Below are 24624 nucleotides of genomic sequence, written 5' to 3'. Positions count from 1 at the left end.
GATTCTTCTGCCTCAGCCTCCTGAGTAGCTGGGATTACCGGCATGTGCCACCACACCCAGCTAATTTTTGTATTTTATTTTTGAGACCAAGTTTCACTCTAGTTGCACAGGCTGGAGTGCAGTGGTGCAATCTCAGCTCACTGCAACCTCCACCTCCCGGGTTCAAGCAATTCTCCTGCCTCAGCTTTCCTGAGTAGCTGGGATTATAGGTATGTACCACCACGCCCGGCTAATTTTGTATTTTTAGTAGAAGATGGGGGTTTCTTCACGTTGGTCAGGCTGGTCTTGAACTCCCGACCTCAGATGATCCACCCACCTTGGCCTCCCAAAGTGCTGGGATTACAGATGTGAGCCACCTAAAATTTTCTTTTAAAATAAAAAAATTAGCTGGGTGTAGTGGTGTGTGCCTGTAGTCCTAGCTACTTAGGAGGCCGAGGCAGGAGGATGGCTTGAGCCCAGGAGTTTGAAGCAGTGAGCTGTGACCACACTACTGTACTCCAGCCTGGGAGACAGAGTGAGACCCTGACTCTAAAAACAAAAAACAAAAAACACCCCCAACCTTGGAAGACTTTGCCTTCCATGTGCCTCCAAGCAAAGGTGAGGGCTCTCTGCAGTTGGGAGTCAGGGGCCCAAAACAAGATGCTGACACATGCGGAGAACATGAGAAAAGAAAGCAAGCCCAGGGGATTCCCACAGTTTAGAAGCAGAATTTTAGCCCCAGCATTTCATGATTCTCAGGAATTTATCAGCAAGTAGGAATTAGAACTGTCAGAACACACTGTGTCTAAGGAGAGCACCATCTTTGAAAAGGAGAAAGGTCATGTATTTGGATAGTGAGTAGTGGGTGCAGATCTCAGCCCCCAGACCCTAGGGCCTATACTTGTGCTTTACTTTCCTATAACTGGATTTTAGCTTCTCTTTTGGGCCCACGTTGCACCATGACAGGAATAGATTTCTGCCAATTCAGAAATGGCCTCTTTCCCTGGGTGTGTTCCCATGTCAGGGACAGACCCAGGGCTATAGCCTTGAGGAAGCCACAGTGGGAGGGCTCGTTTTCAACCTTTCATGCTGGCATCTATGGACACAGCCTTGTGGCCGTTCATGCCACTGTGGTGACTGATCCATGTTCTCCAAGTGCTGACCTCAGGGACCTCTTAGGGCTATTTCTGACACAGAGGGATGCATTCAGATGTGCTTGGCTTGCTGAGGTGTCCAGGGACAGTGAGGACCTTTTCAGGCCTAGCTTCTTGACACCACAGGAAGGTATTACCTCTGCTTTCACTGCAGGGAGCCCATTCTGTTTCTTGTATAATTCAGTTATAAGCATGTCTGGTGCAAATTCTGGGGTCAGACACTTCGCTGGGCTCTGCCCTCCGATCATGGGATTCTATGATCTCACCCTCTGCCTCGTCCTGGCTTCCAAAGTGGGGTATACTCAGGGACCCCAACAACACACCTGTGCTCTTTGTCTCCCTATTCTTTGTCCAAATGCCCTTTAATTCCATCTCTGGGGACAGGAAGAACTGGTTCAGACTGATCTTGTATTTCTCATCTTTCTGTGTAGACCAAGACCTCACATTTTGGGACTTTAAATGCCCAGAGTTTAACTCCTATTCTCTAGACTTTGGGGTGTCATCTGTTTACATGGCATGGGGTGGGGAATGCAAGAGGGAGGCATGGGGATCAGAGATTTATGAGGAAAACGGGCCTCAGTCACCACTACAAATGCTGTGGGCAAAAAAACATTGAAAGAATATCTGCTTAAATTTTAGTCCTTGTTTTTAGGTGATAGAGAACTCATTAAACAGGAGCAAAAGATATAAAAAGTCAGAAGTTAAAAAAAGGTAGTTTTTTGCTGTTACTTTTTTTAAAAAAAGTTTTCAATATTGAGAGTGGATTACTTACATACTTAGGGGGAAAAGACTGATACGGTTTGGCTCTGTGTCCCCACGCAAATCTCATGTCAAATTGTAAACCCTAGGTTTGAAGGAGAGACCTGGTGGGGGGTGACCGAATCATGGGGGTAGACTTCCCCCTTGCTGTTCTCATGATAGTGAGTGAGTTCTTGTGAGATCTGGTTGTTTGAAAGTGTGTAGTACTTCCCCCTTCTCCCTCTCTCTTTTCTCTGCTCCAGCATGGTAAGACATGCTTTCTTCCCCTGTACCTTCTGCCATGATTGTAAGTTTCCTGAGGCCTTCCAGCCATGCTTCCTGTACAGCCTGTGGAACTATGAGTCAGTTAAACTTCTTTTCTTCATAAATTAATCTGTCATAGGTAGTTCTTTACAGCAGAGTGAGAATGAACTAATATAGACTCCAAATGAATGAATTATGAAAAGGAGACCCACTGTGTTTCATTCTTAGATGTGTCTGCCTTGGATCTCAATTTAGAATGAGCAGTCAGGTATGCTCATCAAATCTCTTGTTAATCTTTATAACAAAGGTTAAAGATCTGAGTTAAAAATTTGGATCCTTCATTTTCCTCTGTCCACTCTTTGGCATGTGCTTCCAATTGCTCAGGAGGCAGTGATGGACAATGAATGCAGTTTCTGTCCTTGTATTTTGTGGTCAGTGAGTGTCTTAGTTTATCTTCTGTTGCTATAACTGAATATCTGAGATTGGATAATTTATAAAAGCAATTTATTTCTTACAGTTCTGGAGGCTGGGAAGTCCAAGGTCGAGGGGCTGCATCTGGTGAGAGCCTTCTTGCTGGTGGGGACTCTGCAGAGTGCCAAGGCAGCTCAGAATATCACATGAAAAGGGGGCTGAGAGTGCTTGCTCAGGTCTGTTCCTCGTTTTATACAGCTAGCTGTCCACTCCCATGATAACCCACAAATCCATCAATCCATAAATGGATGAATCCATTGATGAGGGCAGAGCCCTCATGACCCAGTCACCTCTTAAAGGCCTAATACTGTTACACTGGGGATTAAGTTTCAACACGGGTTTTAGAGGGGACAGACATTCAAGCTATAGCAGTGAGGAGCCAGCCTGGTAGATGCCTGGGTCTGACACCCAGGTCCTAGCTTTGAATGAGCAAACTCGGGGCAGCCACCCTTACAGACTGTCCATCCTGACAAGGCTGATTTTTGTCCAGGCTATGACATGGTGGCAGAAAAGTACAGTTGCATGTTCCATATTTGAAAATTTGCCTATTTGCTAAAATTTATTTGTAACCTCCAAATCAATACTTTGGGACGATTTGTGGTCATTTGAGTAGACACACACAGAACAGTGAAAATTCTGAGGTCCCCAATACGCATGTTCCCACCTGAGGTTGAAGCAGGCTATACTCTGCCCAGTTGTTTCAGCCTCATACATAGATGGCCTATTGGGGGAGATGGGAGGGAAGCTCCAGCTCTGGGTCAGTTGGACAGGGTTGAATCCTAACTCCGGCACCTGTTTGTTAGTGGGTCAGCTTCTGCTGAGTCACTTAACTCTTCTGAACCTCATTTTTTTCCTCTTGTAACATAAAATAGAATCTATTTGGGTGAGTTGTCTTAGGATTTAATCTTGACTCTATGTGAGATAGGTATATTCTGAATATATGCAAATATTTCCCTGTGGAGCAGAGGTTCAGTGTTTCCTAATTCAGTGTTCGTGGTGACTTCTACATGGTCACTACTATGAATAGTGAGAATCTACACTACCTGGCTTGGAAGTCTCCAGCCACAGAGACTCCTGTTGGGCGGACGTCTCTCAGGGTGACGGTTCTGTTCTCTGAGGCCTCTGGGAGGCTGGGAGTTGTGTGGACAGCAGGATGGTGACGTGTCGAGGAGGAAGAACCATGGTACTGCAGGGCAGGCCTGGATATGAAGGTGTGGAGAGATTTCTGCAGTCAGGGAAGGATACATCCTGCATTCAGCACTTGCGGAGAATGGCGAGGAAGATGCCGAGAGAGGGGGTGGGGGCTACACAGGATCCATGCTTCTGTGGTGTGGAGAGCAGTCCTTGGGGCTAACACGTCAACACATTGCAGGAGGGAAAGTCCAATCATATTTATAAGTTCCTCTTTCCTGGATTTCATATTGGGTTATTCTTTATTCTTTACTTTTTGTTTTTTATAGACAGGGTCTCACTCTGCCACCCAAGCTGGAGTGCAGTGGTGCAATCATGTCTCACTGCAGCCTCGACCTCCTGAGCTAGAGCAATCCTGCCTCAGCCTCCCAAGTAGCTCAGACTACAGGCACATATCACTACACCTGGGTAATTTTTAAAATTTTTTGTAGAGAGGGGGTCTTCGTATGTTACTCAGGATGGTCTGGAAACCCTGGCCTCATGTGAGCCTCCTGCCTCTGTACTGGGATTACAGGGGTAAGGCACTGCACCGGGTCTGGGTTATTTTTCAGACATGGTTTTATTTTTCATTTTCAATGACCATTTTTCCCTGCCTTTGGTTGCTTTGGAGCTTAAAAGCACAGTTCTTGGGATGCTGCCACTGCATTTACGTCATAGCACACAACCACTATCCTAATCCTTTCATTACCAGTGAGACATTTATTTTTCGAAGTCTTCCATCTCAGTGGAGTGGGATATATCATAGAACTTCTGGGGTGTGTGACTCTTCCTTCTTCCCTTTCCTGTCAGGGCCAGTGCAGAACCTTTGGGCTGGAGTTCAGTCTCATCACTGATACTTCTGCAGCTCTGCTGGCTAGAGCTGAGGAGGGCAGGCGGTGGTACAAAACCTTGTCCCCTTTCTGGTGTTATGGACTGAATTATGTCCCCCATCACACCCACTGTGACTGTATTTGAAGGAAAGGCCGGTAAGGAGGTAACAAAGGTTACATGGGGTCATAAGGGTGGGACCCTCATCGAACAGGACTGATATCCTTAGAAGAAGATGGAGAGACACCAGAGCTCTTTCTCTGCAGGCACACAGAGAAAACGCTATGTGAGGTCACAGGGAGAAGGTGCTGTCCACCAATGATGAGAGAGGCCTCACCATAAACCAGCCCTGTTGGCACCTCAATCCTGGAATTCCAGCCTCCAGAATTATGAGAAAATAATTTTCTGTTGTTTCAGCCACCCAGTGCTTGGAATTTCATTAGGTTAGCCCAAGCTGCCTGCTGTATTTAATAATGAAGAGTGAGATCAGGGCTCCTCCACTCTTGTGCCCTGGAGCAGGCTTCCCAGACCACCTCCTTAGCCTCCATGCAGCCGCTCCCACTTCCTAACAGGAATCAGATGTTCCTAGTTATGGGGCTTGAGTGGGCTCGATCCTGAGCAGTGAAAGCCAGTCTGCACATTGAATTCCTTGGGCCATGGTGATGAGTTCAGGAGTGAGCATATCGGTTCAACCAGAGGGAAGCCCAAGGCTTTTGTTCAATGGCCGAGGAAAGAGAAGTTCCCTCTCCTTGGATGTAAGTGAGGAAGCCTCTAGAGTCTAGAAGCTACTGACAGACCTCTCACTACCACAAGGGCTTGAGGACCAAGACAGCACAGTGAGACAGATCCAGTGGCACCCCAGAGCTACTGCTCTGAAGAATGTCATGAATATCTGGCCCAAGCTGCACAGGACTTTTCAGTTACTTGACAACATAACTCTTTCATTGCTTCCTGGGACCTGCCACTGAAAGCCTCCTAACTGGAACTCTTTCCTACCAACCGATGCTCCCACAGCAGGCACAGTGAGCGTACAGGAATAGAAAGCTGATTCCTGGTACTTTGCAGCTTGACTCCTTTTAGTGGCTTCCTGGTTTAGATGGAATAAAACCTGGGGGATCTACTTCTGGTATTGGTAGTATGAGAAAGTCAAGGGATTTCCTTTGGCAGAAAGTAAGTAAAAAATGGACAAAAATGATTAAAGACAGTCATTTCAGGCCATTGGAAAATGATCAAAGACAAGGCAAAATTTGAGAAGAGTTTACTCATGAAACTGCTACAGCATTTGCTAAGAATGCTGATCTGTGAGCTTCCTGCCTGGAGGTATTCTGTGATTTTGGATATAATAAGAAATATATATTTAGTCTTCATCCCTGGGCTCCTGACACAGACCTCCTAAAACCTTTATGATTTCCTGAATAGTAAGCATGCTAGGAGCATCTTCTGTCCTAGCATTTCGCCTTTGACCCTAGTTCCTGACACAGATCTCCTAAGTCCCTTCGATTTGCCTGGGTGATAGGAGCCTCTTTTGTTCTAATGAGGTGACTCTTGGTGGGCTCCTGGATAGCTTTAGGATTGGGAGTGGTCACCAGAAAGACCGAGCCATGATGAGAAGCTTTGAACATTTAGCTTCAATCCCCATCCTTTGGGGAGGAGAGAAGGGTTGCAGATTGAGTTAATTGTTCATGCCTGTGTGATGAAGTTTCTATAAAAATACTAAAAAGATGGTATTTGGAGAGCTTCTTAGTTGGTGAACACATGGAGGTGCTGGGAGGGTGGTGCACCCGTAGAGGGCACAGGTGCTCTGCACTGCTCCCCCACACTTTGCCTTCGGCATCTCTTCCATCTGGCTGTTCCTGACTTGTACCTTTCATAATAAACTGGTAAACATAGGCAAATGTTTCCTTTTTGTGAGCTTTGTGAACTGTTTTAGCAAATTAAGCCAAGGAAAGTGTTGTGGGAACCCCCGATTGATAGCTGGTTGGTCAGAAGTTTGGGCAGTTCAGACTTGTGACTGACATCTGAAATGGGGACAGTCTTGTGGGACGGAGCCCTAAAAGGGTCTATACTAACTCCAGGCTTCCCAAAATTCATGTCTTTCTCACAGGAAAAATGCATTCATTCCATCCCAGTAACCCCAAAAGTCTTGAATAATTCCAGCCTTAATTCAAAAGTCTGAAGTCCAAAGTCTCATCTAAATATCCTCTAAAGCAGATGTGGGTGAGACTCAAACTGTGATTCATCCTGAAGCACATGTGAGCCTATGAAATTCAACAAGTTCTGTGTTCCCAAATACAATGGCAGGGCAGGCATAGGACAGACATTCCCACTCCAAAAGGGAGAAACATGAAGAAAGGGGTAACAAAGTCCTAAGTAAGTCCAAAACCTGACAAGGCAAACAACAAGTAGAAAATAGAATTTGTGGCCAGGCGCGGTGGCTCACACCTGTAATCTCAGCACTTTGGGAGGCCGAGGCGTGTGGATCACAAGGTCAACAGTTCAAGACCAGCCTGGCCTACACGGTGAAATCCTGTCTCTACTAAAAATACAAAAATTAGCCAGGCATGGTGGTGGGCGCCTGTAATCCCAGATACACGGGAGGCTGAGGCAGAAAATTGTTTGAACCTGGGAAGTGGAGGTTGCAGTGAGCCAAGATCGTGCCACTGCACTCCAGCCTGGGCAGCAGAGCAAAACTCTGTCTCAAAAAAAAAAAAAAAAAAAAGGATTCATGAAATAGAAATATGAATAGCTCTATACATTAAAAAAAATTGAATTCATATTTAAAAACTTTCCCGCAAAGAAAAGTTCAGGTTCAGATGGCTTTATTGGTGACTCCTGTCAAGCATAGCAAACATGTAAGGAACAACCAGTACTAATTTCACCCAGAGTCTCTCAGAAAACAGGGGAAAGGAAAAATTCCCAACTCATTTTTTGTTAGTATTATCTTGATAACAAAGTCAGACAAAGGCATCACAATAAAAGAAAACTACAACTCATTGTCCCTCTTGAACATTGCTATAGTCTGAATGTTCTTGGCTCTCCAAAGTTTGTGTTGAAATCTAATCCCCAATGTGTTCGTATGAAGAGATGGGGCCTTTGGGAGGTGACTAAGTCTTGAGATTAATGTCTTATCAAACAGGGTTGAGGGAGTCTTTTGCCCTTCTGCCATATGAGAATACATAGAAGATGCCATCTGTGAGGAATGGCTCCTCTCCAAATATTGAATCTGCTGGTGCCTTAGTCTTGAACTTTCCAGCCTCCAAAACTGTGAGCAATAAATTTCTGTTGTTTATAAATTCCCTAGTCTAAGGTATTTTGTTATAGCAGCTGAACAGACTAAGACAAATATGATAAAAAATTCTTAACAAAATATTAGCAACTTCAATCTAACAACATATAAAAAGTATAATATACAGTCACCAAGTGGTGTATATCCCAGAAATAAAATTAATGCAATACACCCTATTAATAAAATAAAGGAGAAAAAACATGCAGTCATCTTAATAGAGGCAGAGAATATATTTGATAAAATTCAACATCTATTTATGACAAAAACCCTCAGCAAACAACCAATAGAAGATAAGTCCCTCAGAGGATTTGTAGATGATAAAAAGCATCTACAAAAAAGCTATGGCTAACACAAAACTTAAAGCTGAAAGGCTGAATGCTTTCCCCCTAAGATGAGTAACAAGACAAAGATGTCCACTGTTGCCACGTCTGTGCAATATTGTACTAGATATCCTAGCCAGTGCAATAAGGAAAGAGAAATAAAGGACTTACACATTGGAAAGAAAGAAGTAAAATTATCTTATTAGTGGATAACATGATTATCTATGTAGAAATTCCTAATGTATCTACCAAACAGCTACCAGGACTAATGAGTGAATTTAGCCAGGTTATAGGATACAAGCTCAATATACACAAATTAATTGTATTTCTATGTATTGATAGTAAACACTCTTAAAATACAATAAAATCCATTTGCAATAGCATTCAAACAAAAAATATTGAGGAATACATTTAACAAAAAGAAGTTCAAGATCTATGTTCTGAAATCTAAAACACATTGATAAAAGAAATTTTAAAAGATCTAAATAAAATGGGGGATATATCATATTTATGAACTGGAATACTCAGTGTTATTAAGATGGCAGTCATCCTCAAATTTGTATGTAGATTCAGTATAATCCCAATACAAACCTCAGCAAGAATTCTTTAGAAATTATAAGTTGGTTCTAAAATTTATATGGAGAAGCAAAGAATAGCCAAAACAATTGCAAAAGAGAAAAACAAAGTCAGAGGATTTAAATTATCTGATTTTAAGGTTTACTCTAAACCTATTGTAAATAAGAAAGCATGGGATTGTCATAAGGGTAAACGTATAGATGAAAGGAACAGAATAGAACATCCAAAACTAGATCCATATATGGTCAATTGACTTTTGAAAAGGTGCCAAGGTAATTCAACAGGAAAAAGAATAATCTTTTCAATAAATGGTGCTGGAATAATAAAATATTCACATGGCAAAAATAAGCCTTTACCCATATCTCACACTGTGCACAAGAATAAATTCAAAATGGATTATGAAACTAAACAAATTGCCGGACACAGTGGCTCATGCCTGTAATCCCAGCACTTTGAGAGGCCGAGGCGGGTGGATCACCTGAGGCCAGGAGTTCGAAACCAGCCTGGCCAACATGGTGAAACCCCCTCTCAATCAAAAATACAAAAATTATTTTTTTTTGTGGTGGTGCTCACCTGTAGTCCCCGCTACTCGGGGGCTGAGGCAGGAGAATCACTTGAACCCTGGAGGTGGAGGTTACAGTGAGCTGAGATCACGCCACTGCATTCCAACCTGGGTGACAGAGCAAGACTCCATCTCTAAATAAATAAATAAACTAAACAAATTATGCACAAGAGATACATCATAAACCTTTATGAAGAAAACATAGGATGAAAGCTATGATTTGGGGGATAAGATGAGGTTTTTTTTTTTGATGGAAAAAGCGTGTAGCCATAAAAAAGAACAAAATAATGTCCATTGCAGCAACATGGATGCAGGTAGAGGCCACTATCCTAAGTGAGTTCATGCGAAAAACAGAAAAACGGATACTGTATGTTCTCACTTATTAGTGGGAGCCAAATATTGGGTGCACACAGATGCAAAGATGGGAAAAATAAACACTGGGAATTCCAAAAGAGGAGAGGGAGGGAGGGGGGGGAAATTTTGAAAAACTGCCTGTTGGATACTGTGTTCACTGCTTAGGCACTGGTATCATTAGAAGACCAAACCTCAGCAGCATGCAATGTATCTATGTAACAAACCTGCACATGTAGCTCCTGGATCTAAAGTAAAAATAAAAAATAATGTAAAATAATGCAACAAAAAAACCACTGTAATCACCTTGCAATAAAAAGTTAAGCTTTTTATAATTTAGTAAGAAAAATAACCCAGTAGAGTTGGAGAAATGATTTGAAGAGGCCCTTCACAAAACAAGATATGGGAATGTCCAGTAAACACATGAAAAAAAAATGTTCAACATCATTGGTCTTTAGAAAATGCAAATTACGACCACAAATGAGAAACTACTACAGACCTAGTAGAATCGCAACAATTAAAATGAATTAAAATATCAAGTTGTGACAAGAATTTGGGACGACTGGAACCCTCAAACATTGCTGCTAGGAATGCAAAATTGTCAGAAAAACAGTTTTGTAGTTTCTTACATAGTTAAACTTATCGTATGACCCAGCAGTTCCACTTCTAGGTATCTATCCAAGAGAAATAAAAACATATATTCATAAAAAGACTTGTACATAAATGCATGTAGTAGCATTCCAAAAAGCAGAAGCAATCTAAATGTCCATTAACTGGTGCATGAGCAAACAAAATGTCGCATGTCCATATGATGGAATACTACTCAGCAATAGAAGGGGAAAAAATACTGATACACACAACAACATGGATGAATCTAAACAGTTATTTTGCTGAGTGAAAGAGCCAGGCATAAAAACTACATGCTGTATGAATTTATTTTATTAAATTCTAGAAAAGGCTGAATTAGAGAGGCAGAAAGCAGACCTTTGTTTGCCTGGGGTCAGGTAGGGATCTGGACTGAATGCAAAAGAGCATGAAGGAAACTTTGAGGGTAGTTCAAACGTTCTAAAACTTGATTGTGTTGGTGGTTGCATGACAGCATACAGTTATCAAAACTCATTGAACCGTACACTTAAAGTGGGTAAACTTTTTTAGCAGGTAGACTATACCTCAACAAAGCTGTTAAAACATAAATCTGACCTGGCCTACAGGGATCTATGTAACAGATCCTATGTACTGCTTTCGCCATCTTACCCCACTTCTTTCACACACCATGATCTGGCCATGCTGGTCTTCTGGTTGCTCTAACTCAGCAGCAGGCTCTTTACATTTCAGGGCCTTTGCCTAAGCTATTTCCCTTGCCTCAAAGCTTCTCTCACTCTACTGTTCACTAGCTCCCTACTGCCCTCCTTTTCTTCTCCCTCCTTCAGCTCTCAAGTGTTACTTCCTCAGAGATAACTTTTCTGATCCCCGTTTTATAGTGTTTCCTGGCTTCTTAAACTTTCCTTCACAGTTCGTATCGCCGTTTGTAATTAAATATTGACTTGTGCTTATGAATTCAGCAACAACTTATTAAACCCTTATTTTATGCCTTACACTGAGCAGAGGGCTGCAGATACAATTGTATGCAAAATAGATATGGCCTCCTGCTCCTCCTGGAGCCTGCAGTGGGATTATTTGTTTGGTGACTGTCCTCCCCTCCTTAGCCCGCTACTAGACTACAAGTGCCTTAAGAACAGGGACCACTCTTGTTTTGGCTGCTGGCACCAGGTGATTGGCATTTCTTGGTAACTAGTATTTACTGAATGAATGTATGGAAAAGTGAATGAGAGTTACACAGAGGCTGCACAGAGTCAGAGTCTTGAGGATGAGGATTCTTCTTTGTTAGCTACCAGTGGCCATAGTCTGGGAATATGGGCCATTCCACAAGTGTGTTGGCAGATTTCAGTTTCTAGGAACTGGGTAGTACATTAACCAAGTAGACCGACTGCTGTAACAAAGTATCCTCAAATTTCAGGGCCTTGACACAATCCCAGTTATTCCTTGCTCATGTTATATTTCTGTGTGAGTTGGGGTTGGGGAGAAAAAGGGACATTCTGCTCCATACAGTCACTCAGGGACTAGGCTTTTTTCATGTTTTAGCTCTTCCCTCCCCCAGATCTTCAGAGTTTTTTCCTGCAGATGGGGAAGGAGCAAACATAGAAGATTGTGCAGGAGGTTTTTATGGTTATTTTGCTGTTCATTAAACCACCCCGACTTGGTGGCTTAAAACAATAAATACTTAATGTTTCTCATAATTTTGTGGACTTCCTGGGTGATTGCCCTGGTTGGGCTGGCTGAGCTGAGGCTGGCTGGTCTAGAATGAATCTGCTCACTTATCCAGGGCTTCAGCAGGGATGGCTGGGCCTCTGTCCCTGTGCTTCCTCCTCCAGAATGCCAGCCTCCACTTGTTCACATGGAGGAGACTAATTCCAGCTACAGGAGAGGGCAAGCCCAAAGAAAAAAATTGGAAATTTTTTTCAATTTCTGCTTCTAAAATGGCCAAAACAAATCACATGGTTAAACCAGGAACTGTGATTGGCCAAAACAAACAGGAACTGTGTGGGAGGAAACAGGAGGAGGAATTATGGAAGCCATTTTGCAAACAGTCTGCCAAAGACCCAAGCTGGGCAATACCGTACCTCACTTCCTCCCTCATTCCATTGGCCAGACATAGACACGTGCTCCCCCAGTGCAAAGGAGGATGGGAAACGCAGGCTTGTTCTATGCCCAGGAGGCAAAGGCAGTAGAGCTGATGGACTTGACAGTTTCTACCCCACTGGTACTTCTAAACAGTTTTTGTTGTTGTTGTTGTTTCTCGCCACATCCTACAGTGGAGATATTAGACTCTACTTAGGATTTTAGAGTCCCCAGCTCTATCTGATTGCTTATTGTCCTCTCCATCCAGCAAATTGAATATAGCATCTCCTCCCCAAATGATGGAAACAGTGTGTCTGACTCTCTCTTTTCTCCTGATTGGGGGAATCTTCACCAGAGCATTTCCTCTGGGCGGCTGTTCTTGGTGCTTGAGGAGACCCTCTGGGCACTGTGTGTGGTGTCTGCTGACAGCATCTGGTTCTCAGCATCTTTATGATCCTGCATTCACAAGGAACAGCTCTCTCAGTGCTATCTCACGTGCTTATCTGAGTCTTATGGGCACATTCCTGGTCTTCCTCTGGTGCGTTTGGAAGTTCCGTTTCTTAAACTTTTGGTGCTGGACACTAAAATGCAAGCATTTTATAAAGAAATCTAACCAAAGAGAAGCACTGCTCAGGGCTACTCCTGTTTCTTTAGGCCCTTGGTGTGTTTTCCCTGATGGTGAGGAAGAACCGTGTTGCTCCTGCATGACTTACCATTCTGTCCCTGGGCACCGGGATGGGGAAGCAAATTGCCTTCAGGGGCTGGGCTGACAAACCACAAGCAAGGCTTACTGCTTTTACAGATCTGTTCTTAAGTTACCTCCAGGAGGTTAGGATCAGAAGCCAGCCTGACCTCTTCTATTCTTAGGTCCACAGCAAATTGATCTTCTCCTCTTCCCTACTATCTAAAAATACGTGCTATCTAAAAAACTGTTAAGACGCTGAATTGTGTCCTCCACAAAAAATTTGTATGTTGAAGTCTTGACCCCCCTAGTAGCTCAAACTGTAACAATATTTGGAGATATGTCTATAAAAGGGTGATTAAATTCAAATGAGGGCATTGGGGTAGGCCCTCACCCAGTATGACTGGGGTCCTTGTAAGAAGAGGAAGAGACACAGAGGGATGATCATGGAAACAACCAGCAAGGCCGTGGCCATCTGCCAGCCAAGGTATGCGTTCATTCTCACACTGCTCTAAAGAATTAGCTGAGACTGGGTAATTTATGAAGAAAAGAGGTTTGATTGACTCACAGTTCCACAGGCTGTATAGGAAGCATGATTGGGAAGCCTCAGGAAACGTACAATCCTGGCAGAAGGTGAAGGGGAAGCAAGCGTGTCTTACCATGGTGGAGCAGGAGAGAGAGAGAATGGGGAGGTGCCACACACTTTTAAATAATCAGATCTCACAAGAACACACTCACTATCATGAGACCAGCAAGGGGGAAATCTGCCCCCATGATCCAGTTATCTCCCACCAGGACCCCCCACCTCAACATGTGGGGACTACAATTGGAGATGAGATGTGGGTGGGGACACAGAGCCAAACCATGTCAATATCACTATCAGCATTGTGGACAAAACCATTCAACAAGTCTCCAGGAAGTTCCAGACTTTCCCACATCTTTCTGCCTTCTTCTGAGCCCTCAACACTGTTCCAACCTCTGCCCGTTACCCAGTTCCAAAGTTGCTTCCACATTTTCAGGTATCTTTATAGCAGTACCCCGCTCTCCTGGTACCATTTTTTTTTTTGGTATTAGTCCATTCTCACACTGCTATAAAGAACTAGCTGAGACTGGGTAATTTATGAAGAAAAGAGGTTTAATTGACTCACAGCCCCACAGGCTGTATAGGAAGCATGACTGGGAGGCCTCAGGAAACTTAGAATCATGGTGGAGGGTGAAGGGGAAGCAAGCACGCTTACCACAGCAGAGCAGGAGAGAGAGACAGAATGGGGAGGTGCCACACACTTTTAAATGATCAGATATTGGGAGAACTCACTCACTATTATGAGACCAGCAAGGGGGAAATCTGCTCCCATGATCCAGTCACCTCCCACGAGGCCCCTCCTCCAATTCAACATGAGATTTAGGCAGGGACACAAATCCAAACCATATCATAAGGACAGAGGCCTCAGAGGACACCAGTCCTTCCAGCACCTTGATCTTCCCCCCTGACCCCGTCATTCTCTGTCACACTGGCCCACTTTATCTTTCATTATAATCACCTCCTTGAATTCAATATTTGTTTGCTTGTTTGTTGTCAGTCCCGCCCCTTACCCCAGGACAAAGGTTCACGAAAGTGGACACCCAGTCTGTGCCACTCGTCCTCAAGGCATCACTACCTGGAACAGTGACTGTGCCACTGCCTGGAACAATGCCTATGCATGCTCAGTGCTCAAGACATGCTGACTGCATCAGTGACATGCTCAGTGCTCAAGACATGCTGACTGCATCAGTGACATGCTCAGTGCCCAAGACATGCTGACTGCATCAGTGACATGCTCAGTGCCCAAGACATGCTGACTGCATCAGTGACATGCTCAGTGCCCAAGACATGCTGACTGCATCAGTGACATGCTCAGTGCTCAAGACATGCTGACTGCATCAGTGACATGCTCAGTGCACAAGACATGCTGACTGCATCAGTGACATGCTCAGTGCACAAGACATGCTGACTGCATCAGTGACATGCTCAGTGCACAAGACATGCTGACTGCATCAGTGACATGCTCAGTGCACAAGACATGCTGACTGCATCAGTGACATGCTCAGTGCTCAAGACATGCTGACTGCATCAGTGACATGCTCAGTGCACAAGACATGCTGACTGCATCAGTGACTCTGCTAAATGCAAAGAGAAGAGCCTTCTGCTTCATAGCTGGTAACCAGTTGTTTTTAAAGAAAGTAAAATCTTGCCATTGCTCTAGTCCCTGAGAAGCAGATCCTGCCCTGGGCCAGCCCAGGAAGGCCGCACAGGCCATGGCTCTGATGAAGGATGCCATGCAGTCAGACTGTCCCCAAACTCTTCATCAATGAGCAAGTTTCTATTTTCCAGCAGCTCCAAGCTGCAGTCCTCATGATAGCCAGCTGCAGAGCAGATGGCGGAGGCTGGAACATCAAAGCACTGAGTGGGTAGGGTTCGACTCATGGAAGTGTGTTTGTGTGTGTGTGTGTGTGTGGGATGGGCATGTGACATATGGAACAATGAAGAGAGAAACAAAAACATAGTTTAGGCACAATTACCTAATAAATCAGCTGTAACTTGGGTTGATGTCCAATCAGGGCTGTTTGCTTTATAAAAGTGTAAAAACAGATATTTGTCTTAACTCCATAATCCCGGCTAGGTGTTGGCATCTCATATGGAGGTCATTCTGGATACTGCCCGTGTGATCTGGCAGCTCTTGATCTGCTTAATTTAATTAACATTGGGCTGTGCTTGCTTGGGATGAGTCAGATGCTTACAATGAACCATGTGGTCTCTGAGACTGAGCTGTGCAGTACAGTAGCCATCGGTCATATGTGGCAATTATACTCAAATTACTTAGAATGAAAAGAAAACATTAGTTCCTCCAGGCTCTTGCCATATTAATAGTACAAGTGCTTAGTAGCCCCACATGGCTTATTGGACAGTGAAGATACAGAACATTTCCAGGATTTCAGAAAGTTCTATTCGTTTTGGGACAGACAGCAGGCAAGGCTGGCAGAAATCCCTTCAGGCGTGTGGAACAGGTTGAGAGGGGAGTGGCCTGGGCTTGGAAAGATTCTGTAAGAGATGTCCTCACTCTCAGAAATGCTGTTGGTTGTGTGCTCACTTGGTCATCAGCAAGTTGGGAAAAGCTCTGCTTTAATTGAGTTTCTACTACGGGCCAAGCTCTAGGCATTTTAGATACATTTAATACTCAAAACAAGCTATGTATTACCTCCTTTTCATGATTGAGAAAACTGCAGATCAGGGAACTAATGTATCCATCACCAGCTAGTGAGTAATTGAGTCAGGATGTCAACTTGGATTTAGACAGTCCCGAGTCTTCCTGCCTTCCTGTGTCTCCAGGCTCTGGCAGAAAACCGAGAACGATGAGGATCCCTCTCTAGGCATTCCTGCCCTCCATCCCAAGAGATGTGTGAGTCTCCTCCTACCTGGTTGGAAACCTGGAGGCTCTGAGGGGTCCATGCTGCTTTCCTGAGGGTTCTGGGTGTGAAGCGTGGGCATTTTCCTGTATCTCCAGGCAGGTAGAAACAGACAAAGTCACCTGTAGCATAATAGTACACAGCCACATTTCAAGTAGAAAACCTTGAGCCAGCTCATCCAGCCCTGTGGTGTTGCAGTTCCTCTAGATGAAGAGCTGTGCCCCTCTACCCGGGGCCACCTGCTGTGTAATTTTGGCTCACAAATATGGGCATCTGCAGCTGGTGGCCACAGGCTGTGGTGACACCTGACCGTGGGTATGCATGGGAGACTTTGATGCCAGTGACTTGCAAGTAGTACTCAAATCCTGTTTTTTTTTTTTTTTTTTGACCTCAGTTTTCTACTCATAAAATGGGAATAGAAGTAGGTCACGCAGTGGCCTGATTTGCAGATTATATGTGAAGTCATTCTACATTTCAGTCAGTTTGTAAATTCTTTGCTAGAACTTTTATGGTATGTATGTCTCTTTAAGAAGACTTAAAAAATAAATAGGGATTTAAATTCTAACGTTACTAGAAACGTCTATGATTGATTTCTGGTGCTTTTCTGAGATTTGGGTACTTAATTACCATATGTTCCTGTCATGCGGATCCAGATCGTCTTAATTAGGGACAGCCAGAAGAGCAGTAAGCACCAGACACTTCAGAGGACCCCAGCAGAGAGATTTTAGGATTTAGAGACCGGAGGCCTTAGGTACAAAACAGATTCTGCTCTTTCACAAAGCACAAAACCTTTTAGCCGTCTTGCAGAGGAGAATGTGGCTTGAGTGTCCCACCCTCCCCAAGTCCCACATACAGAAAAGAGCACAGATCATAAATAATATGGCTTGGATGGGTGCAGTGGCTCATGCCTGTAATCTCAGCACTTTGAGAGACTGAGATGGGTGGATCACTTGAGGTCAGGAGTTCAAGACCAGCATGGCCAACATGGCAAAACCCCGTCTCTACTAAAAACACAAAAACGAGTCGGGTGTGGTGCCTGTAATCCCAGCTACTCGGGAGGTTGAGGCAGGAGAATAGCTTGAACCTGGGAAGCGGAGGTTGCAGTGAGCCAAGATCATGCCATTGCACTCCAGCCTGGGTGACAAGACTGAAAAAATAAATAAATAAAAATAAATAAATAATCTGTCTCAAAAATAAATAAACCCATATTGAATTGGATAAATGTTTGCTGAATATCAGGATTAAGACCCTGTGGGGACAGTGCCAATGATTACACATCCTAAACAGCACAAAAATGACCAACGCGAACTTCTCTTTTTCTTTGTTTTTGTTTTTGAGACGGAGTCTCACTCTGTTGCCCAGGCTGGAGTGCAGTGGTGCGATCTTGGCTCACTGTAAGCTCCGCCTCCGGGGTTCACACCATTCTCCTGCCTCAGCCTCCCAAGTAGTTGGGACTACAGGTGGCCACCACCACGCCCGGCTAATTTTTTGTATTTTTAGTAGAGATGGGGTTTCTCCGTGTTAACCAGGATGGTTTCGATCTCCTGACCTTGTGATCCGCTTGCCTTGGCCTCCCAAAGTGCTGGGATTACAGGCATGAACCACTGCACCTGGCCCAAACTTCTCTTTACAGATAGTCTTAAAACGTCACTGGAAATATTTTGAACAGCAGTCTTTTGTGACGCAAAAATCCAGCAAGTCAATTATATGGACCGGGAGGAATTTACACTTTAACTCCCTTGCACATTTGCCATTCACTTATTCGTGGGGAACAGTGAAAAAGCTGGGATGGAAGTCAGGCTTTCTTCACCACATCAGTGGCCCACATTTTCCCAAGTCCTGCTGTGAACTCCATCATGAATAGTTGAGGCCAATTTTCTTAAGTCGTATTTCCCTTTACTTAGAATTGGTATTGTATATGCATGTTTCCTTCAGGAACGCAAGTGTGAAAGGGCTGCAAAATGTAGAAGTCGTTTATTACCGCAGAATGTCCCATCAAGCAGCTGTACTTAACTCAGGAAAGCGTTAAGTGAAGATCGGACACAAGGGGGCAGTATTGCTCAACAAAGTTCTTTGCTGCTGCTGGTGAAGTTGGAGTTTTTAACCTGCCGTCTTCTAAATATGTAAATTTATAAATAATGCTCTTTGCTCCTTTTTCTACAAAGACCCTTAAGCAATTAAAAACATATCAAAGAAATCAGTATGCATGAGCTTTTTAGTGTGTCTGTTGATTGTTTTTTAAGTAAATATTTTTAAGGATTTTTTTTTTTCCCTCCCAGTTTTTATGAGACTGGCTGGTTATTAGCAAAGATAAAAAACTGCTCCTTTTCCTGGAAGAGGCTGTTCTTTATCAGCCATGCTGGGACATTCAGCCCTGGAGATAATAATATTCCTAAGATTCAGGAGGTTCTGTTCTCCGAGGAGAAACTGGTCTATGGGGAACCTATTGAATCAGGATCTCAAAATTGTCACCACTTAACGGGGCCACTGAGTGGTCTCAGATCACGCTGCCAGTTTTTTGTGTCCACACTGGCGTGCTTCACATTTAGGCCTCAGTGTTCTTGGCCCTGCCTCATCCTCCTCATGTTGCTCTGAGCCAGCCTCCTGTTGTGTTGTTGTGTTTATTAAAACCACAAGCACGTGGATTTCTCCATTTTTTAAAGGTTTCTTATTAGAAGTTGTTGGAATGCTGAGTATTTTCCTGCTTCCACTGAGCTGTGTCTGCTGTGGGCCTCCCTTCAACAAGGCTTTCCTTCTTGTGTTCATGGCCGGACCCCCTGGTGTGGCCTCATTTCCAGATTCCCGCTCTCTCTCCCTCCCCAGAAATGGTTTCCATATGTGACCCCACGCGCTCTGGCCAGGCACCTTTGGAGGGGCTGACCTCCCACCTCTCTTCTCTGTAATCATCAACTCACACCTCCTGGGTCTCTTTCCAGGCTGCAGAGCTGAGAGCTAAGAGCCCTCTCCAGGCAGGTTTCATCTGCAGCCTCTGCTGACTCAGGAGTGTGGGAGGTGATGGCCTCAGGGTTCTGTCTGGTGCTGTCCGTCTGATCTGCTGCGAGCTCTCTTCTTCCAGCCGGGGCCGTGAGGGTTCCTGTGGAGAGCTGGGAGCTAGATTCTAGGAGACTGGATGCTATCACAAAGAAAAGACCATTTGAGGCTGGGCACTGTGGCTCACGCATGTAATCCCAGCACTTCGGGAGGCCAAGGAGGGTGGATCACTTGAGGTCAGGAGTTTGAGACCAGCCTGGGCAACACAGTGAGACCCCTTCTCTAAAAAAAAAAAAAAAAAAAAAATGAAGAAAAAGAAACACTAAGGGAATTCCTATGTGGTGCCAGGTCCGGCGTGAAGCCCTAAGGCCCCACAGAGGGATGTGAGCAGCCTCTGCCTGCCCTCCAGGGCTGACCGTCACATAACTGACCTCGTTATGACTCAGTGAGCCAGGCCTGGCAGATGCCAGCGGCAGATGACTGATCCATCCTGCAGAGTTCAGGTTTCAGCTGAGAATTGAGCCCAGGGTCTCTTGGACTCATGTGCACACACAGGACCTGAGTGGGGGCCATCCAGCCTGGGGCCAGCTGACTCCCGGGTCCATCAAACCCAAGTCCGTCCCAGGACCACGAAGGCAACGTGGGTGCACCAGAGGCAGTGGCATGCTCGTGGACTCAGGTGGTTTGTTTTCCAGATTTTCAACTTGGGAAGGAATTGGGATGTGTTCTGTGAGTTCACAATGGGCTGGAAGAGAAGTGGCAGGAAGGCATATGGTATCTGTTGGAAGCGCACGTGGTTGCAAGTACTGAAGAGGCAGAAACAACATGAATAGTCATATATATAGGCATATATATTTTAAATTCATAGACTTTACTTTTTAGAGAAGTTTTAGGTTCACAGCAAAATGGAGTGGAAGGTAGAGGTGTCCCAGCCCCTACACATGCACAGCCTCCGCCATTATCAACATCCTCCACCAGAGGGTACATTTGTTACAACGGATGAACCTGCAATGACACATCACCATCTCCCAGAGCCCAGAGTTTACACAGGGCTCACTCTTGGGGTTGTATGTTCTATGGGCTTGGACAAATGTATAATGACATGGATCCACCATTGTAGCATCATACGAAACAGTTTCACTGCCCTGAAAATCCTCTGTGCTCCCCCTGTTTATCCCTTCCTCCCCTTCACCCCTGACAACCACTGACTTTTTACTGTCTCCATAGTTTTGCCTTTTCCTGAGTGTCACATGATTGGACTTACACAGTGTGTAGCTTTTTCAGACTGGCTTCTTTCACTTAGCAGTGTGCATTTAAGGTTCCTCTACACCTCTTCCTGGCTCGACAGCTCATTTCTTTTCTAGCACTGAATAATTGAATAGTCATATTTGTCCAGAAGTCTGGAGTGGACAGTCCCGGGATGCTGCAGGGGCTCAACGAGGTTATCAAGGACCTGATCCCACTGCTCTTTCCATTCCACACTCTCCACTGGGTCTCCTGATCCCCTCATAGCTGCAGAGGCAGCTGCACCTCCAGGAACTGAGACCTCCAAGACTGAGGCTGGAGGAAGGGGAAAGGTAGGGGAAAGGTGATGCCAGCCCAGGCTGACCCCTGTTGGTGCAAAAGCAAGAGGTTTCCTAGAAGGCCCCTGCAGAGAACGTCCACTTACATCTCACTAGCCAGACCTGGGTCATGTGGCCACCTCTGGACAGCAAAGGGAAAACAAATGGCCACATCTGGTCTAGACCAATCATGACTCACCACAGTGCGGGGTAGGGGCGTCCTCTCCACTGCCTCGGAACACACTGGGGCTCTGTTAGTACAGAAGTGTGCGCGTGTACACATGTGTATATGCCTGTGTGAGTGTGTATGTGTGCGCGTGCGTGTATATGTGTGCGTGTGCGCGCGTGCGCGCGTGTGTATGTGCGCACGCGTGTATGTGTGTGTGCGTGTGTGTGTGTGAGTGTGTATGTGTGTTAAGGGAGGAGACCACCCCTCATATTGTCTTATGCCCAATTTCTGCCTCCAAAGAAAGAAGAAGTAAAAACTAAAAGGCAGAAATGAAATCCACAAGCAGACAGCCCGGCGCCACACCCTGGGCCTGGTAGTTAAAGATCGACCTCTGACCTAATGGGTTCTGTTATCTATAGATTACAGATATTGTATAGAAAAGCACCGTGAAAATCCCTGTCCTGTTCTGTTTCGTTCTAATTACCGGTGCATGCAACCCCCAGTCACGTACCCCCTGCTTGCTCAGTCGATCATGACCCTCTCACGATCATGACCCGCTCACACGGACCCCCTTAGAGTTGTGAGCCTTTAAAAGGGACAGGAATTGCTCACTCGGGGAGCTCGGTTGTTGGAGACTTGACTCTTGCCAAAGCTCCGGGCCGAATAAAGCCCTTCCTTAACTCTGAGGGTTTTTGTCTGCGGCTTGTCCTGCTATAGTGTGAGCGTGTTAGTGAGTGTGCATGCATGTGTTAGTGTGTATGTGAATGTGTTAGTGTGCGTGTGGGTTACTGAGTGTGCATGTGTGTACACGTGTGTGTTAGTGAATGTGTACATGTGTGTTAGTGTATACATGTGTTAGGTGTGCGTGTGTGAATGTGTACATGTGAGTGTGTACATGTGTAGTGTACATGTTTGTATGTGAATGTATACGTGAGTCTGTGTGTTAGTGTGTACATATGTTAGTGCATGTTTGTATGTGTTAGTGAATGTATACATGTTTGTGTTAGTGAGTTTGTGTGTGTGACTATGTGTGTGTGTGTGTGTATATGTGTACATGTGGGAGTGTCTGCGAGTGTGTACGTGTGTGTACACGCTAGTGTGTGTTAATATGCGTGTATTGAACCAGTGCTGAGAAGAAATGCAAGGTGTGTGTCAGCCACAAAGTACAATACAAAGACCATTTTCACGGTAAGAAACTGAAGGAGCTAGTCAGGAAAGCGGAGCCCCCTTAGCGGAGGTGGGCGCTGTCATGCTGATGTGGAGGAGATTCAGGGGTCAGCTTGCGGGAGATAGGCCTTGCGAGAGTAATAATCACATGAATGGTACAGGTAAAGTTTGGAGAGGGAAGGAATCGCTGTTACTTCAGAGAACTAACGGTGTTGGAGATATTGGACCTGGGCATTGGAGAATGGATAAAACTGTTTAAAAAGTAGCTGTTTTATTGTATGAGTGACAAATATTGCTCCTTGTCCTTTAATATTTATTTGTTCCTTGTCTGTAGTTAACAGCAGCCACAGTTTTCGGCAACATAAGGGCTGCCTTTTCCATCTTCCCTTGCGGCTAGGAATGGCCTTGGGGAGGGAAGGAAAGCATTCAGGCACCTTTTGGATTGTGGCCCCCAGGGGAACAGGCGCCTTCCCTTTTCCCCCTCCTATCTGCAGGCCTGCAGCCCAGGTGACAGTACAAGGAGATAGAAGGAAACTGAACCTGTGCAGCTCTGCAAGAGAAAATACAAGGTTTTCTTGTTTAAGTCAGTATTATTTTGGATGTGTCTTTGTTAATATGAGCCTGTATTATAATTAAAGTCATAAGCTTGTAGTGTCTCCTGAAAGCTACTTTAATCATACTTATCTAAATCAAGGCTTACCTCACCTTGCAGTGTTAAGGAGCAATTTACAGCTTCCCTTTTAAGAAGGCCTTTCCTGCACTGTGATCGGTTGATGGTCACTTTTGTCTTGGGTCTGAATCTTCCGGTTGCTCCAGCCTTGTGGACAGGCGCGGCGGGTATTACTTGGAAATGCCAATTGGTGCTTCCCTTTTTGTCCTGTAACCCTTCACTTGGGTAGGGTTTGGTTGTCTCAGGAAAGAGATGGGACAGCTGAAAGAGAATCAACTGGGGTCAGGTCTAGGCTTTCCATTTTCAGGGCGGTCAGAAGGAACAGCTCTGCACAGACACTGGGTGGGGAGGCAGATGTGAGGGACCCATTGCCAGCACATGCAGAGACAGTTCAGCCCTGTGGGGGCCTTGAATGGGGAGTGGGGGTGCCACGCCAGGATTGATAGCCCTGAGGTCCCCTCAGAGGGGCAGGCATGGATATCAACCCCCTCAGTCCATCTCAGCCCCTCCCCAAGGTAAGGACGAGACAAGTCCCGTAAACCTCAGCTGCAGTTCGGCCAGTGGACTGAGCTTTGGCCTCTGCCATTGATGGGGTGAGGGGTCATGGTGGAAATTAAGCCATGCTATGGAGGAATGCACAGAGCTGAATTTCTCACACACCTGCATTCACTGACAGAGACTGGTGCCTGCTACACAGATGCTTACGGAGATCTGTTATGAAGGGCCTGGCAAAACACTGGGTATTGCAGATTCAAAAAATGTGGCCGATACAGGGATGCATGAGTTGGCCCCTCCCTTCCATCTTTTTTCTCTCTAGTCCAGTCACAAGGGCTCTAGGTGACCACGCTGGAAGGTCTTGATGCTACTTGGTCATCTGAAGACTATTGGAATATTATCGGAAATGTACAATCTGTAGAACTAAAATATGAGTTGCCTTTCCTGGTGGCAGTTTTGAAAAGGCATTTGTTTTTGTTTGTTTGTTTTGCCAGCAGCTACCCACTTTGCACAGAGTTCTTGGCCCAGAGTAGAGGGCGCACTGAATATTTGCTGCTGGAAAAGAAGAAACTCTGTGTTTCTTTGGGATTTCCCAATAATTTAGCCTTTGTCTGAGAGGCAGGGGATTGTAAGTAAATGGATCCTATTGGCACAATCATCGTTTTCTATTTGGAAGGAAACAGTCAGCACCAGAGTGACCTCTGAGGGCAAACACCTGAGACCACAAAAATGTGTCCCCTGTAGAAGAAAGGTCGAAGAGAGCTGGAAAGAACTGTATCATTGACTATACATGAATAATGCTGATTTTGCATAAAAAAGCTTTCCATGAAATTTTATTGCTTATCTTAGAGCCGTACTAAGAATTGTAAACTAAAGGGTGAAAATAATTTGCTGAAATCCCACTTCTTTACCTTAAAAAGTCACTGATGAGCAAAACTGTGAACAAATAGCTTTCAAGCAAGTCAGCAGCAAAATAGTTTATACAAACAAATTATCCTGGTAGTGAAGAAAATGTCCTGAAAAATGGGATGCTTGGCCATAATAATATGACTTATTTTAGGAGCCA

Source organism: Chlorocebus sabaeus, chromosome 2 (genome assembly GCF_047675955.1).
Source record: "Chlorocebus sabaeus isolate Y175 chromosome 2, mChlSab1.0.hap1, whole genome shotgun sequence".
Lineage (NCBI taxonomy): Eukaryota > Metazoa > Chordata > Mammalia > Primates > Cercopithecidae > Chlorocebus > Chlorocebus sabaeus.
Note: the sequence above shows the minus strand (reverse complement) of the source record.